The sequence below is a fragment of the Macaca thibetana genome, chromosome X, assembly GCF_024542745.1.
Source record: "Macaca thibetana thibetana isolate TM-01 chromosome X, ASM2454274v1, whole genome shotgun sequence".
NCBI lineage: Eukaryota > Metazoa > Chordata > Mammalia > Primates > Cercopithecidae > Macaca > Macaca thibetana.
In genome coordinates, this window is record NC_065598.1 from 22,737,807 (window position 1) to 22,749,892 (window position 12,086).

Sequence of the window (12,086 nt, forward strand, 5' to 3'; positions counted from 1 at the left end):
TAACACGGTGAAACCCCGTCTCTACTAAAAAAAATACAAAAAACTAGCCGGGCGAGGTGGCGGGCGCCTGTAGTCCCAGCTACTCGGGAGGCTGAGGCAGGAGAATGGCGTGAACCCGGGAGGCGGAGCTTGCAGTGAGCTGAGATCCGGCCACTGCACTCCAGCCTGGGTGACAGAGCGAGACTCCGTCTCAAAAAAAAAACAAACAAACAAACAAAAAAAAAAACCAGTGGATCCAGATCATGTACAAAGGTTCAGAAATAAGACAATTTCTGACTTTTTAACATTTCCAACAATTTTCCAGGTGATGCCCAGCTGCTGATCTGCAAACCACATATTGAGTAACAAAGTATCATAGACATGGCGATTTTTACAAATTCACTATCGGTGAAATTTTTTAAAGTCATCTACCACTGTATTTCCCCTATGTCAGTGGTTATGAAAATTTTCCACTTCACACCTTTTACTCAACAGAATAACAGCTTTAATAAACAGCCTTGAAACACTGAAGCTTTCAGTTAAGTCCGAATTTAACCACTATGCAAAATGTGGCTTATGTAATGATTAAGAAATGATAATGTCCTTAGCAGATGAGGTAAATTATATTGAAGCTACATTTTTTTTTCTTCAAAAAGTCCGTTTTCTATGGCTCACCATGGGAATAAAAGGGATTCTCATCTCATGTGAGCATTTCCTAGTAATGAGATAGCTCTTGGGATAATTTAACTGGCCAGGAGAGCCCATCCAGACAGCCCTTAATCAGTAATGACAAACTGAAGCACCTTAAAAGTAAAAGAAGTTGTCTTTTCCAGCACTTGCCATATTAGAGTTTAGCCATGCCCTAGAGTTATAAAACTGCTTCCTCATCAATCCATTCTCCATGCCACTAACATTACTTATTTTGGCTGAGCATTCAAGAGTTGAAATTTTAAACTAAATGATAGAAGAACTATACTTCCTAGACAGCATACATTCTGCCATGGCAGTACTGAAAACCGGAAGACTCTCACACTCAGTTTCAAAGTCTTCCCTCTCATTGTCCCCTTCTCACTAATCCTCTTTCTTTCTCAGTTCCCTTCCCTACCTTCATCAGTTGATATGCTGTATAAAGTTGTGGATGAAGTAAATTTCATGAGGAAAATTATATTTTAAGTGCACTTAACAAAAATTACTTTTTGTGATGGATTCTATATAAAGAAATAAATCATTCTTTGTAAACAATCATTCCCCAAATATCTGTTAACAAATGTTTCAAGTTCTTATCTCATTATTTTAAAGCAGAATATCTCTGTACTTTCACTTTATGCATCACTTTAAGTACTTGTGTTTTGTTTAATTGACAAAGGGAAACTAACACCCGTGAGATTGGTGAAGGATCTGGGGCTAGCAAGAGCAGTAGGTGGCTACTAGTAGTAGGGCTGAAAGATAATGGAGAGATCCATTATCCAGAATCCAGAAAGACCTGTGGTTATAGGAAAAAGACACCCCGTGCCCTTGGACACAGGAATATAGCCACTTCCCTTCCCTTCCAGGTTTGGCCAAACCAAACCCTGAATTGACAATGTCAGTAGAGGTCAGACTCCTGAAACACAAAGCAGGAGAGCAGCTTCTCTATGCTTCTAAACACAAAGCATAGAGAAGCATGCAGATAGAACTTGTAAGGCTGTGAAAAGAGCACTGGGCACACTGGCAGGTATAGGTAACATATAGGAAGTAGGAGAGTTGAGGGAACATTCACTTACTGAATGCTGAGATCATTAATCCCTTCCCCACAGTCACAGTAGCCAGGCTTCAATACTCCAGGCAGGAGATTGCATGGTTCATCTCTAGGGGATGAAAAAGAAATGAAAAACTAGATTAAATATTGGAAGACTAAATTGGGGAAAAAATACTTAATGTAAAGCAAAAAGACAAAGAAATGAAAAATCAGAGGATAAGAAAAGTGAGGATGAAGCCAACAGTTCCAACATGAATAAACAGTTATAGAGTCCCAGAACATGAAGGGTGATAATGAAGGAGAAGAAATCATCAAAAAATAAAATTCAGCAAAACTTTCCAGATGGATTTCCAGATTGGAAAGACCTGCCAACTATGCAGCACAATAGATTAAATCAGGCCCTCACCAAGGGAACTTTACCATAGAATTTAACAGCATGGAGACAAAATGAAGATACTGTGAGCTTCCAGAGAGGAAGAAAAAACAGGTCATGTACAAAGGATCAGAAATGAGACTATTTCTGACTTTCTAACAGCAAAATAAGAAGCCTGTAGGCAATGGAGCAATACCACCAAACTTTTGAGGGAACACAATACCCAACCTATAATTCTACACTTAGCCAAGTTATCAATTAAAAGACTTTTTCAGATATGCAAAAACTCAAAATTATATCTCCTAGCATCTCTTTCTCATTTGGTTACTGAAAAATGTGTTATATCAAAATGAAGGGTGTAAACCAGAATAGAGGAGGAAGTAGAATACAGGAAACATAAAACTCAGAGACAAACATATGCCAGAATGACCCATATGCACCATGCAGGGAAAATAACCAGTCCGATTCAGAGAGATTTCTTCAGAAAAAAATGAAATACCTGAATGCATTAGGGAAAACTGAGATAATTAATTAGGGAGAGAAGTTGAGTTAGTGATAAGTATGTATAAAACTAGGTAACTATAACATAAGGCAATTATTAGTATCAGAAAAAATATTTTGCGAAAAACAATCACAATATATGATGCAGCTCAGTTATAGATAGTGTTTACACGGTTATACTAATGTAAATAGTGAAGATTGAAGATCGCACTAACTTACAAGAGGAAGTCTGAATATGTGAGGATGGAGGAAAAAAGAGAACGGAATTTTCATTTTTCTTTCTGGAATGTCAATCAATAATATTTATACACAGAAAATCAAGAAGTAAGAATAAAAGCATATTATTTAGGGAAATGAAGATAAATACTCAGATATAGCTAAAAGATCATTGTAGTTTTCTGTATAATTTGCACAGAAATAATAAGCGGACATATTTTTCTGCATTCAAAATGTAATGAAAATTTTAAAATAAATTTAAAATATAAAAATAAATTTCAAAATTTTAAAGATAAATAATATAGGATATTTCTGTCACTTCTGAGGTATGATAGTTCACAAATTACAGCATGCAATTCTTGTCTTTCTTTACATGGTTGTTTTTAATATATTTAATTGCAAAGGGAAATGTTTGCTTTCTAATTATTTCATAAAGCATGATTAAATCGAATGTTAGCACTGACGTAAATGATTCCTCTTATTCTTTAGTCTACTAAAACATGAATAAAGAACCTAGATGCATCTTTGAAAATTTCTACAATTTCTAACATTGATTAATCTTTGTACCATGTTTAGATTATTACGACTTGAAATTCTCCTTGAAAGTTGGCATTACCCTTAATGAAATACTGGAAGTTTGAAATAATGGAAACTCCTTACCATATAATAGAGGAAAATTATAACTTTTTCCTAAAACTGACTTTCTTTGTCAAGACTTTGATGAACAGTTTCTAATAATGACATTTTCCCAGGACAATTTGAAGATTATACTTTAGAATTCTTAATTAAGTTCTGTTGCTTCAACATGCCAACACTACAGCATATCAACAATGTGAATTTTTTCCTCCACTTTGTATAATGCATCTTAAAATCTATGATAGGAAAAATTTATCGTACTCATTTCACCAATCTCCTAACTAGAAAAAAAAATAAGATGATATGGCTTCATACTGTGCTTAGAGAATGGACAGAAACTGAGAACTATGCTAAGGAAATATAAAGATTTACTTAAAATTCATTTGCATAGTAACGTGAAAATATATGTCCATGACTATTTAAGTTATGAAAAAATGAATAGAATAGAAGTGAAAAAACATAATTATCAATTCCAAATCAAAACATGAAAAAATAATACCAAGCTATTTGATTCACATTTTATATGTATTAGTTTATATAATCCTAAAAAGAAGCCTATAAAATAAACACTATTACTATAGTAATTTATTTTACAAATAATGAAACCGAGACATGAAAGTGAAGAAATTTACCTTGCTAGAAAGTTGTAAATATGGAAAGTAAAAGTAAACCCAAACATCTCTGAGCAGAAACTATCCTTTAAGTCACTATTCTAAAACAATTTATAGTTAACCTTTAGCTAATTATGGTATGCCAACAGATTTCATTTGTATAGTAAAAATATAAGAACAGTTTATCTTTCTCCTCACTCATTTTCGACTTCAATGCTGTTATGCATGTTCTCCAATGTTTGTGATCCAGTCCTAGTCTAGCTTTAAGGGAAAAAAAAAAAAGCAATTAGAGCCAAGATGGCCAACTAGATGCAACCAGGAAGAGCTTCGACCACCAAGAGAGACCAGACCATCAAGTAGACCAGGATATTCTGAACGGATTTTTAGAAAATAAGGCATTTTAGAAAGAAGACATACAACAGATGCAAATCCTAGGATTATAGGGGAGGAGTGTGGGAACGCTGTGGTTGGTTGCCAAGCACCAGGACTTGTTCCTGGCCCTGAGAAGCTCCTAGGAAAGGGGTGAGTGAAATGGGTGTGGAGTGGCCCACTTTCACCATGGACCTCCATGAGCCTAGCTATAGGAGACCCCACAATTCCCAAGCACATTTGAGCTGGCAGCGAGAACTGTCTAGCAAGTTGGCAGAGACAGAACTCCAGCCTGTGTGGAGCCCAGAGGGTTTGGCCTGGGACTGGCTGCAGTGGAGCATGGCCATGGGCGTCCATCCCCCAAGACTCTCCATACTCCTCTAGGTGACTTTAGGCTTTGTTATTAATAGCTGCCAGAACTGGACAGAGCAAGGCTGTCTTGCCCACGTGAAAGAAACAATCTGATCTGAAAACCCCCTGTCTTCTGGCCTCTCCCAGGATTCCTGCCTGGCTGAAGCCACTTGCAGCACAACCAGTGCCATAGCTCTTTCACCAGCATACCCCACCTAATCACTGGAGTGCTTCTGCAAATGGACATCCACCAGCAGACACCGACCCACAGCCTTCCCCAACCAGTGTGCAATCACCTGCAACCTCCCCGGCTGCCCTGCCAGCATACATGTGTGTGCAGACCTGCCACCACCTTGCCAGCACAGATGTGCACGGGAGCCTGCCACTGCACCACCGGAGTGCTTTTCCCAGCAGCGCCATCAGAGTGTTATTGCTAGCAGACTTGGAACACTCGGACCTCTCCAGCATATCAGGTGCTTAAACCTCAAAAGGCCAGAGAATAAAGCTGTGGGTTTGGTACCAGCCTCCTGAGTTTACAGCATGTAGCCTAGCAGTGCTGAGTTGAGTCTTGGCCTCCTGAAACCATCCAGAAATGAAGTCAATTGACTAAGCCCAACTTACACTGCAGTCAAACCCCCAAGGACCTCAAGGAATATAAAAGCAAAAAGGCTCATACAAAAGACAGCAACTTCCAAGATTAAAGGAACATCAGCCCACACAAATGAGAAAGAATCAGTGCAACTCTAAAAGTCAAAGTGTCTTCTTACCTCCAAACTACGGCACTAACTCCCCATCAATGCTTCTTAACCAGACTGAAATGGCTGAAATGACATAAAATTCAGAATCTGGATGGCAAGGAAGCTCATCAACACACAGGATAAGGTTAAAACCCAATCCAAGGAAAACAGTAAAATGGTCCAAGAGTTTAAAAATGACATAGCCATTTTAAGAAAGAACCAAACTGAACTTCTGGAAATGAAAAATTTACTACAGGAATTTCAGAATGCAATTGGTAGCATTAATAACACAATAGACCAAGCTGATTAAAGAATATCAGAGCTCAAAGACAGTTCCTTCTAATCAATGCAGGCAGAAAAAATAAAGATACGAGAATTTTTTTTTTGAGACATAGTCTCGCTCTGTCGCCCAGGCTGGAGTGAAGTGGCATGATATTGGCTCACTGCAAGCTCCGCCTCCTGGGTTCACACCATTCTCCTGCCTCAGCCTCCCGAGTAGCTGGGACTACAGGTGCCTGCCACCACACCAGGCTAATTTTTGGTATTTTTGTAGAGACGGGTTTTCACCATGTTAGCCAGGATGGTCTCGATCTCCTGACCTCATGATCCACCTGCCTCGGCCTCCCAAAGTGCTAGGATTACAGACATGAGCCACCGCACCCGGTGAGAATTTTTTAAATGAACAAAACTTCCAAGAAATATGGTATTATTTAAAGAAAGCAAACCTACAAGTCACTGGCATTCCTAAAAGAGATGGAGAGAGAGAAAGACATTTGGAAAACTTAATTGAGGATATTGTCCACAAAACTTTTCCTAAGCTTGCTAGAGAAGTCAACATGCAAATTCAGAAAATTGAGAACCCTTGCAAGATACTATACAAGATGACCATCCCCAGACACACAGCTCAAAAGTCAACATGAAAGAAAAAAATCTTAAAAGCAGCCAGAGAGAACACACAGGTCACGTAAAAAGAGAATGACATTAACAGTTGACCTTTCAGCAGAAACCTTATAATCCAGAAGAGATTGGGGGCCTATATTCAGCATCCTTAACCTTTTTACCACTTAGGGGAAAAAAAAAAAAAGTGCAGCTTGCTGCCAATGCTCATTTAATATTAAATACACACTCTTTGAGGCTGAAGCAAATCTGACTGATTTTCAATGTGAAAATAAAATATAAAAACTGTTCTTGGAGTTATTTCTAAACACAACTAACATCAGAATCATCTGAATTATTAGAATCATCTATTTCAGGAAAATCAGATTCATCAAATTAATCTTTGGCCAATAACTATTTGAGAACAATGTTAACATCATGCACAGGAATGCTACGTTTTCTAAAATGAGACATTCTCAGTGATCAAGAATTACTATATTTTGTAAATGCAAATACCACTACTATAAACAGAATGCTACAAACACAATAATGTCTTTTGTTTCTTAGTTGATATACTAGAGCAATGCAAAAATAATAATAAAAGTGGGATATTTTGTGGCAAATGTATCTCAGAGTAAATGCTGCAGCTTCCTGCAAGTATTCTTGGGGTATATGGGAAAAGGGTTAAAGAAAAGAAATTCTAACCAAGAATTTTATATCCAGCCAAACTAACCTTCATAAGTGAAGGAGAAATAAAATCCTTTTCACACAAGCAAATGCTAAGGGACTTTGTTTCCACCAGACCTGTCTTACCAGAGGTTCTTAAGGTAGTGCTAAACATGGAAATGAAAGACTGGTACCTGCCACCATAAAAACACACGTAAGTACACAGCCCACTGACACTACAAAGCAACTATACAATCAAGTCTATATAACAGCCAGCTAACAACATGATGACAGGATCAAATACTCACATATCAATATTAAGCCTGAATGTAAATGGGCTAAACACCTCCACTTAAGGATAAAAAAAGCAAGACTCAACTATAGGTGTTATTAGTCAGGGTTCTTCAGAGGGACAGAACAAAAATGATATATGTATATATAAAAGGGAGTTTATTAGGGAGAACTGGCTCACACAATTACAAGGCAAAGTCCCACAACAGGGGAAAAGAAAGAAGCCATCAGTGGCTCATTCAGTTTCGAAAGCTTAAAAACCGGGGAAGCCAACAGTGTAGCCTTTGGCCTATGCCCAAAAGCCCGAAAGTACCTGGGAAGCTGCTGGTACAAGTCCCAGAGTCTAAAGGCTGAAGAACTTACATTCTGATGTCCAAGGGCAGGAGGAGGAACAGTGGAATCAAGCATCCAGCACGGGAAGAAGAAAGAGAGCCAGAAGACTCAGTAAATAAACTTATCCCACCTTCTTCCACCTGCTTTGTTCAAGCTGCCCTGGCAGCTGAATGGATGGTGCCCACCCACATTGAGGGTGGGTTTTCCTCTCCTAGTCCACTGAATCAAATGTCAGTCTCCTCTAGCTATAGCGTCACAAACACATGCAGAAACAATACTTTACAAGCCATCAAGGTATCCCTAATTTCAATCAAGTTGACCCCTAATATTAATCATCACAGTTGTCTTCAAGAGATCCATGTCACATGCAATGACACCCATAGGCTCAAAGTAAAGGGATGGAGAAAGATGTATCAACCAAATGGAAAACAAAAAAAGATCAGGGGTTTCTATTCTTATTTCAGACAAAACACACTTTAAACGAACAACAATCAAAAAAGACAAAGAAAGGCATTACATGATGATAAAGGGTTCAATTCAACAAGAAAACTTAACTATCCTAAAGGTATATGCACCCAACACTGGAGCATCCAGATTCATAAAACAAGTTCTTAGAGACCCACAAAGAGAGTTAGATGACAACACAATAATAGTGGAACACTACAACACCCCACTGACAGTGTTAGACAGATTATCCAGGCAGAAAACTAACAAAGATATTTGGGATCTAGACTCAACATTTGACCAAATTGACCTAATAGACATCTACAGAACACTCCACCCAACAACAACAGAATATACATTCTTCTCATCTGCACATGGCACAGACTCTATGATTGACCATATGCTCAGTCATAAAGCAATACTCAACAATTTCAAAACACTGAAATCACATCAACCACAATAATGACCCCAACACAATAAAAATAGAACTCAATTCCAAGAAGAACTCTCAAAATCACATAATTATATGAAAATTAAACAAAATTCACCATCCTTAACCTTTTCCCATTTAGAAAAAAAGTGCAGCTCGCGGTCAATGCTCATTTAATTTTATATAGACACATTCTTTGAGGCTGAAGAGCCTGATTTTCAATGTGAAAATGAAAAATAATAAATGATATTTGGGGCCAGGTGCAGTGGCTCATGCCTGTAATCCCAGCACTTTGGGAGGCCGAGGCGGGCGGATCACGAGGTCAGGAGATCGAGACCATCCTGGCTAACATGGTGAAACCCCATCCCTACTAAAAATAAAAAAAATTAGCCGGGCGTGGTGGTGGATGCCTGTAGTCCCAGCTACTCGGGAGGCTGAGGCAGGAGAATGGCATGAACCTGGGAGGCGGAGCTTGCAGTGAGCCGAGATAGCACCACTGCACTCCAGCCTGAGTGACAGAGCGAGTTTCTGTCTCAAGAAAAATTAAAAATAAAAATAAATAAATGACTTTTGGAAAAAGAATGAAATCAAGGCAGAAATTTTTAAAAATTCATAGAACCTACTGAAAACAAAGACACAATGTACCAGAATCTCTGGGACACAGCAAAAGCAGTGTTAAGAGGAAAGTTTATGATGTTAAATGCCTACATTAAAAATTTAGAAAGATTTTAAATTAACAACCTAGAGATTTTAAACTAACCTAAAATTTAAAATAACAACCTAAAGATTTTAAACTAATCTAAATTTTAAAATCACAACCTAAAGATTTAAAATTAACAACACCTGGGGGAACAAGAAAAACAAGTGCAAACCAACCTCAAAGCTAACAGAAGGAAAGAAATAACCAAAATCGAGCTGAACTGAATGAAATTGAGACAAGAAAATCCATACAAAAGATCAACTAAACCAAAAGTTGTTTAGCTGAAAGAACAGAAAAGATTGATAGACCAATACCTAGATTAATAAAGAAGAAAAGAGAGAAGAGCAAAAAATCCAATCGGAAATGAAAAAGAGGACATTATCACTGATCCCACAGAACCACAAAAAAACCCTCAGAGACTGTTATGAATACTTCTATGCAAACAAACTAGAAAACCTAGAAGTAGATAAATTCATAAAAACACACAACCTCCAAAGATTGAACCAGCAGGAAATTTAAACCCTGAACAGACCAATAATGAGTTCCATAACTGAATCAGTAATAAAAAACCTACCAACCAAAAAAAGTCCTCCATGATATATATTTACAGCTGAATTCTACCACATGTACAAAGAGGACCTGGTACTAATCCTATTGAAACTATTTCAAAAACTAGAGGACGGACTCCTTCCTAACTCATTCTATGAGAACAGCATGATTCTGGTACCAAAACCTGGAAGATACACAACAAAAAAAGAAAATTTCAGGTCAACGTCCTTGATGAGCACAGATGCAAAAATCCTCGACAAAATACTAGCAAATCCAACCCAGCAGCACATCAGAAAGCTAATTCACCATGATCAAGTAGGCTTTATTCCAAGGAGGCAAGGTTAGCTCAACACGTAAAAATCAATAAATGTGATCCATCACATAAATAGAACAACAACAACACCACCACCAAAACCCACATGCTCATCTCAATAGATGCAGGAAAAGCTTCAATAAAATTCAACATCCCTTCATGCTAAAAACCCTCAACAAACTAGGCATCAGTGGAACATACCACAAAATAATAAAAGCCATCTATGACGGACTCACAGCCAACATCTCAATGAATGGGCAAAAGCTGGAAGCATTCCCCCTGAAGAACCATAAAAAGACAAGGATGTCCACTCTCACCACTCCTATTCAAGATAGTAGTGGAAGAACTAGCCAGAGCAATCAGGAAAGAGAAAGAAAAGTCATCCAAATAGGAGAGAGGAAGTCAATCTATCGCTATTTGCAGATGATATGATTCCATACCTAGAAACCCCTTTTTCTCTGCCCAAAGGCTCCTAGAACTGATAAACAACTTCAGCAAAGTTTCAGCATAAAAATCAATTTACAAAAATCAGTAACATTTCTATGTATGTATGTTTGTATGTATGTATGTATTTATAGAGATGAGGACTCACTATGTTGGCCAGGCTGGTCTCGAACTCCTGAGCTCAAGTGATCCTCCCACTTTGGCCTCCCAAAGTGCTGGGATTATAGGTGTAAGCCACCATGCCCAGCCCCAGTAGCATTTCTATACAGCAATAACATCCAAGCTGAGAGCCAAATCAAAAATGCAATCCCATTCACAAAAGTCACAAAAGAATAAAATACCTAGAAGTGCAGTTAGCCAGAGAGGTGAAAGATCTCTACTACAATGAGAATTACAAAACACTGCTGAAAGAAATCACAGATGACACAGACAAATGGAAACACATTCCATGCTCAAGGATTGGAAAAATCGATTTTGTTACAATGGCCATACTGCCCAAAGCCATTTACAGATTCAACGCTATTCTTTTCAAACTACCAACATAATTTTTCACAGAATTAGAAATAACCTTTCTAAAATTCATATGGAACCAAAAAAGAGCCTGAATAGCCAAATCAATCCTATGCAAAAAGAACAAAGCTGGAGGCTTCACATTACCTGACTTCAAACTGTAAGGCTACAATAACCAAAACGGCATGATACTAGTACAACAAAAGACACATAGACCAAAGGAACGGTTAGAGAATCCAGAAATAAAGCTTCACACCTACAACCATCTGACCTTTGACAAAGTCAACAAAATCAATGGGGAAAGGACTTCCTATTCAGTAAATGGTGCTGGAATAACTGGCTAGCCATACGCAAAAGACTGAAACCGGACCTTTCACCACATACAAAAATCAACTCAAGATGGATTAAAGAGTTAAATGCAAGAGCTCAGACTAAAACACTCTAGAAGAAAATCCAGGAAATATCATTCTGGATATACACCCTGGCCAAGATTTCATGACAAAGTCTCCAAAAACAATTGCAACAAAAACAAAAATTGACGAGTGGGACCTAATTAAAGAGCTTCTGCACAGCAAAAGAAACTATCAACAGAGTAAAGAGACGATCCACAGAATGAGAGAAAATATTTGCAAACTATGCATCTGACAAAGGTCTAATATCCACCATCTATAAAAACTTAAACCAATTAACAACCAAAAAACCAACAACCCCATTAAAAAATGGGCAAGGGATATGAACAGATACTTCTCAAATGAAGACATATACATGTCTAACAAGTATATGAAAAAATGCTCAACATCACTAATCATTAGAGAAATACAAATCAAAACCACAATGAGATACCATCTCACACCAGGCAGAATGACTATCACTAAAAAGCTTGAAAAAAAAGTAACAGATGCTGGCAAGGTTGCAGAGAAACGGGAAGGCTTATGGGAATGGAATGCTGGTGGGAATGGAAATTAGTTCAGCCACTGTTGAAAGAAGTTTGGTGATTTCTGAAAGAATTTAAAAAAGAA

General features: G+C 37.8%; 1 long non-coding RNA gene across 1 annotated transcript in view; it reads right to left on the reverse strand.

Annotated features, from left to right (window-relative positions):
* Positions 1 to 225: 225 nt before the first annotated feature.
* LOC126946734 (uncharacterized) overlaps positions 226 to 12,086 on the reverse strand; it is a 52,959-nt gene continuing 41,098 nt past the window's right edge. The window contains exon 3 of the long non-coding RNA XR_007722744.1: positions 226 to 1,826. This is a non-coding gene — a long non-coding RNA (uncharacterized LOC126946734). The remainder of the gene's footprint in view (positions 1,827 to 12,086) is intronic.